This window comes from Hyperolius riggenbachi, chromosome 5 (assembly GCF_040937935.1).
Source record: "Hyperolius riggenbachi isolate aHypRig1 chromosome 5, aHypRig1.pri, whole genome shotgun sequence".
NCBI classification, from domain to species: domain Eukaryota; kingdom Metazoa; phylum Chordata; class Amphibia; order Anura; family Hyperoliidae; genus Hyperolius; species Hyperolius riggenbachi.
The window spans coordinates 149,013,029-149,019,433 of NC_090650.1; positions in this window are offsets into that span (position 1 = coordinate 149,013,029).

The window sequence follows — 6,405 nt, forward strand, 5'->3', positions numbered from 1 at the left end:
CTGATCGGGACGATCAGCTGATTCCTGCTGGACTCCTGATTGGCTGAGTGGCTCGGGCGGGGTGGCAGAGTCCTGCAACTATATATACAGCTTGCTTACCAGTTGCAAGTTGTCTGCCATTGCGATCACTACGTGGAAGCACTCAGACCTTAGTCAGATCCAACAGTGTGTTTGAACCAGGAGGACCTGGGAATTCACACTGAGCCAGATTACTTGTGTTATTATTCTGTTATACTTCAGACTAGTTCCAGGGTGTAGAGACCACGGACCTCACACCCAAGACTAGGGAACTTGTGTTATCATTCTGTTATACATCAGACTAGTTCCAGGGTGTAGAGACCACGGACCTCACACCCAAGACTAGGGAACTTGTGTTATCATTCTGTTATACATCAGACTAGTTCCAGGGTGTAGAGACCACGGACCTCACACCCAAGACTAGGCATTGTTTGATATTTGTTATGACCTGTTGCTTTCCTGACTATCCCTCTGCTTTCTGATTCGGTACCACGCATATCTGATATTCCGTTGCCAAACCCTGCCTGCCCTGGATACTGAATCAGCCTTCTGTCTTTGTACTTTGTCTGTCCATGTGTTGCCGACCTGGCTTGCCCGACCTCGAGAGCTATCTCTCTCCACTAAAAAGATAGTCTCCAGATCAGTCAGTGACATCCCTCTTCAGGTGTCACTCACTCTCTGCTCCTTCCTACCTTCAGCCTGACTCCACCCCTTGGAGAGTCTCATGCTGCTGGAAGGTTTCTGTACTCTCTATAGCAGTACTTCCTGTACTGCCTAAGCCACCTGCTCCTCAGGTGGGTTACCCAAAGTCATACTGTTACACCAAACACTCACTATATATATTTAGAGGTGTCCAGAGGTTAGCACTATATCTGTATTATTGGTGATTCTGCAGATCATCCATAATCAGGTATAGATCTGTATTCTTGGTGATACTGCAGATCACCAATAATCAGATTCTCTCTGCGAGCTGACACCGATCGTTACAGAAAGTTTTCGGAATCAGATGATAAAAGTTGATGTAAGTAATTTGAAAATATCTTAGAACCAATCAGTTCATGGAGAGATCATAAAATAGAACTTATTCTTTGTGTATTTCAATGATGTAACTCAAATTGATAGCAGGGACATGTCCTACTCACACAAAGTAACAAAGGGTCAAGCTGAAAGCCATGTATAAGGTATCTACCTGTGGTTAATCTTGATTTCGAAGAGACCAGATCAGAATGTGCCCCTTCCGGGTCTTGGGGCTTGTTCCCCACTGATGACTTCCGAGGTTACTATGTAAGTAGGATCTATGCATACAGAAAGTTTGAAATTCTATTGTTTAGATATGCCTTCCTATGCAGTAGTCTTAGGTATGCATTGGCTCAAACAGCACAACCCTGTGTTTGATTGGCACTCAGGTCATTTGTTGAAGTGGTCTTCACACTGTGAAGATGTTTGTGTGAAGAAGGTCAATATTGCTCAGACCAGTTTTGGGCTTAAGAAATGTATTCTTGCTTGTTGCAAATTATCATCTGACCTGTGTACTCAGTTGTCTAGAGCTCAGGTTGATGCGCCTCAAGAAAAGCCACTAGAAAAACTCTTTGTTCCTCCTCATTTGAGACGCCCAGTACTAAAACAATTTCATGAAGTTAAGCCGGTGGGTCAGCCTTGGGAAAAGAAAACAACTGAATTGTTGAAAAGACATGTCTGGTGGCCTTCCTTAAACAGGGATGTTGTTGCATTTGTTGAGTCTTGTTCTGTCTGTGCTCGCAGTGGATCTCTATGTACTGTTCAGGGGTCTAGTTCTATGAGAAGTGTTGACTCATTTCATGTTTCTATGTTGAAATCTGCCGCCAATTGTTATCCTTCAGATGCTCCTCCTCCACTCACTAAAATGGATGGAGAACAAGTACATGTAGTTGGATCCTGGGTTCTGGGTAGACAGATTCATGCTGGACATCCTGACAAACCTAGGTTGGAGTGTTTGGAGTCCACTCCTAGGGGGAGGGGTACTATAAGGAATCTACCTGTGGTTAATCTTGATTCCGCCGAGACCCGATCGGAATCCGCCGCTTCCGGGTCTCGGCGCTTGTTCCCCGCTGATGACGCTGCCGATAGCTCACAGTTCGCGCATTCTGATAGGCAGAGGGCATGTTCCCAATACGCCCTCCACAAAGGTAAACATTTAGTCAGCTGACTCCGGTCAGCTGACAGAGCAGTGTCAGCTGACTCTACAGCTGACACCTAGGCAGGGCCTTGCTGTGTGATTGATTGCGGAGTGTGGCCGGCCACTGATTGGATGTTGTATTGTATTTAAACTTGCAGAGTGCTCCCAGTCATGGCCTGTGATAAGCATAGCTTTGGCTAGTTGCTGGGTGAACTCAATTGTTACTGATATTGACCTTGGCTTGTATTTGATTACTCTGTTGTGATTTCCCAGAACAAGTCATTTAAAGGAAGCAGTAGTGAAGGAGCTTACGAAAAATCCAAGGATAAGCATTTGGGTCTGCTGGATCCAGATGATTGTTTGATTTTGAAACAATCATCTGGATCCAGCAGCAGTGCCAAATATTGTGTCAGATATCTTTTATGTTATTTCAACTGAAAGTAGATAGTAAAACTTAAATAGAATCTGTAAGGAACAAAAGTTCCCCTAAGAATACATACCTTGGTATGGAGATGCCTCTGGATCCTATTGAGGCTTTCTCCTTCTGCTGAACGGATCCAGCTCTGGGACTCCCTGACAGCAGAAGGCAGCAATATTTACATTTTCAATCTATCGCAAACACATTACCATCTTCCCCCTCGTGCTCCAATGGAAATAGCAGAGGATGATCGTGTCTCCTCTATTGTGCAGAATCAGGTGTCTTGTGCCTGCACATTACAGCGGACTCGTTCGGGCTTGGCTATTTCCACAGGTGTCTGAGGGGGAAGATTGGACATGTGCCTGTGGTGGTGACTAAAGGTAAATATTGCCACATGCTGCAGGCAATAATGTTTCTGTGCGCATCCGCCATTGAATTGTTTTGCTTTTGGAGTCAGCCCGTGTTCCGGCTACACAGGAGGTTGGGGTAAGCCACATTATTCCCTCTCCCTAAGGTAAAAACAGCATATGGCCTTTTTTATTACAAATTCTCAGATTTTTTTCCATATAGGTTTGTGAACAATATCTCCTACTAGTTGTATAAAGTGTATAAAGACTGTAAAAATGTTTTACTTTTTTTACATTCGTAGAAGACAAGACAAGACAAGACAAATAACATTTATATCAAGCTTTTCTCCTGGCGGACTCAAAGCGCCAGAGCAGCAGCCACTAGGGCGCGCTCTATAGGTAGTAGCAGTGTTAGAGAGACTTACCAAAGGTCTCCTACTAAATAGGTGCTGGCTTACTGAACAGGCAGAGCCGAGATTCGAACCCTAGTAGAAGACACAACAGGGAGTCAACATCAAGTAGCAATTCTCAATCAAAGAAAACAAAAATTATGAAGAAACAGGTTGGCTTTTCATATACATGTCATTTTTATCTTGTTAATAACGTGTACACGGGTGAACTGGTTTGTTATTTAGTTCTAATTTGTTCACTTTTAAAAAAATTTCTCTGAAGGATGTTGTAAGGCACAATACAAAAACATCTAAATCATTACCCAAACCGAAAATAAACAAATCAACACCTGGGTATAGCAATGTTCAGGAAGTTGATAGTGATATTGGTGAGCCATCACAGGTAAATAGGTTAAAAATGTTATGCCCACCATATATTTTGTTGTATAGATAAATGTAAAATGTTGATAATTTTATTTTAATACAGAGAGCATGACATTAATTTTAAAATGTTATTAAAATTAGTCCCAAAGCAGTCCTTGATTTTTACAATCAGCAAAAGAAAAAAAATACTAATCCCAAGAATTAGACTAATTTTATCTAACAGGAGCTGCCGCAGGGGTGCTTCTAGGCATAGGCAGTATAGGCCATTGCCTGGACTGCCATCTGCCATTGGTCCTGAGGGTGCCATGTTGCTGGATTAAGCCCTGCCCCCTGAATGAAGCCCCACCCAGTTAGTGCTCCATTACTTGCTTTTGCTGCATCTGCTTAGTGTAAGTTGCAGGCAGCTGCCACTATGTCCCCTGTGCCTTGTGCATCCTTTTTCCCCCTTTGTGCTTCCTTCTGTCTCCTTGTGCCTCCTTCATTCCCATGCACCATGTCTGACCCCCTGTTTGTCCTTCTGTCTCCCTTTATGCTTCCTTCTGTCTCCCTTTGTGCCTTCTTCAGTCCCCCTGTGCCTTTCTTTGTCTCCTTCTGTGCCCCTTTGTACATTACATGTATTTTCTGGTGAGACACTGCTCGCATTGAGTTTATTATTATTTCTGGGTGAAACTTTGCCACATTACGATTATTTTCTGGTGAAAAACTGCTGCATTACGATTATTTTCTGGTGAAACGCTTCCACAATACCTGTATTTTCTGGTGAAACGCTGCTGCATTACGATTATTTTCTGGTAAAACACTGCTGCATTATGATTATTTTCTGGTGAAACACTGCCACATTACGATTATTTTTTGGTGAAACGCTGCCACATTATGATTATCTTCATGGGGGGCGCCACAGGTTTTCTTGCCTGGAGTGACAAAATAGCTAGAGGCGCCCCTGGGAGCCGGCATCAAAAGGAGAAGGGAGAGGATGCAATTGGATGACGTTTTACCAGCCCATGTGCTTCTGTAGATCATCACTTGCCCCCATCAAAATGTAACAATTTTCTACCCTTTACTAGTGAATACCAACACGCCCCAAACTACAATCCCACCCCATCACCATCTAACAATTTTCTACCCTTTACTAGTGAATACCAACACACCCCAAACTACAATCCCAAAGTAAATTAACAATATTTGCATTTATCCATTGTTGAGAAAAGGAATGCCCACTTACCCGCCCTAAAAGCTATCCCATAGATGTCAGTAATGGTTGGCATTGACATATTAAAAAATATATCATAACTGTTGTAATTAGATATAGGAGGTAATATAGTCAAATGCACAAACTAATCCATTGTTGTTGTCTGTCCTCCCACTATTGCACATCTAAACTACCTTAACCAGTGATGTAGGCACGGTTCCCTGTGCCTGTAAGTGTCATGATGCTGTTCACATATGGTTATTCTGTTACTTTTGCTGTACATATGAAGATTGTTGTCAGCATGTAGAGATGGATCACCCCTCCAAACTCCCACAACTTATATTTAGCATAGTATATTATGTATTATCATTACTTGTCTTAATTTTTTTATGTAGAATTCATGGGAAAAGAGAGGATGTCTGGATTACTGGAATGGTTCATCTGAGTTCTATAAAAAAAAAATAAAAAAAAATATGGCAGAGAATGTTCAAATAGATCAAAAAGAAAACAAAATAAATCTAACAAAGTGCAACGCACTCAAGCAACAACAAAGACAACAAATCAACAATCATCAACCGAAAGTAACTGATGGGAATTTTGATGAGCCAAGCAACACAGACTTGTCCCAGTCCAAAGAAAAAAAACTAGATTCTCTCATGAAGAAAATACAGCATTGATTGAGCATTTGCTACCTGTTTACAATAAACTAGTAGGAAAAGATATGGGCAGTACTGACTCAAACTGGAGATTGATGACTTGGAAAAAAGTCACTCAGGCCGTTAAAAGCGTAAGTAACCTACCACAAACTTTGGACAACGTAAAGAAAAGTTTCAGGATATAAAAGCTGATGTAAGAAGAAAAATTTCACAAGATATTCAGGAAAGGTAACTGTATAGTTATGAACACAACTAATTAACTTTTGTGTATTTTTATTTCTTTTGTTTGGGCTACTTTTTAATTTATTTTTTTAATTTAATTTTCCTTTTTCCAGCAAAAACAAAAAACTGGAGGTTTGGGCAAAACAATTTTGGTTTTATGAAAATTTTCTTCATCCTATGATAGATCAGGATTGCATTGTACCTGAATGTAACCACCTAGCATCATCCCTTGGGGAACAGGCCTAAGGTTTAATTTGTAGTATCTGGTGATTGGCCTTTCTTTCACCATCTCTCTGCGGTTACTGCTAATGAGACCTAACATCTGTGTGTGAAGGTATGCAATGCAGTGAGGCGGTGGATTCTACTGCCTGTCTGCACACCTTCACACACAGATGTTAGGCCCTATCAGTAATAACCGCAGAGAGAGGGTGATCGAATATGATAATGTAACAAGGAAGAGAATTGGTGATAGAGAGGTCACTCAACAGACTCTACAAATCCCACCTTAGCCCTGTTACCCAAGGTTTGCTGCTGGGCAGTTCAATGCAACCACCTGCCAACATCCCTTGCAGAATATGCAAATACAGAAATAACACCTGTACACATTGAAAAAGGATAAAATACAAA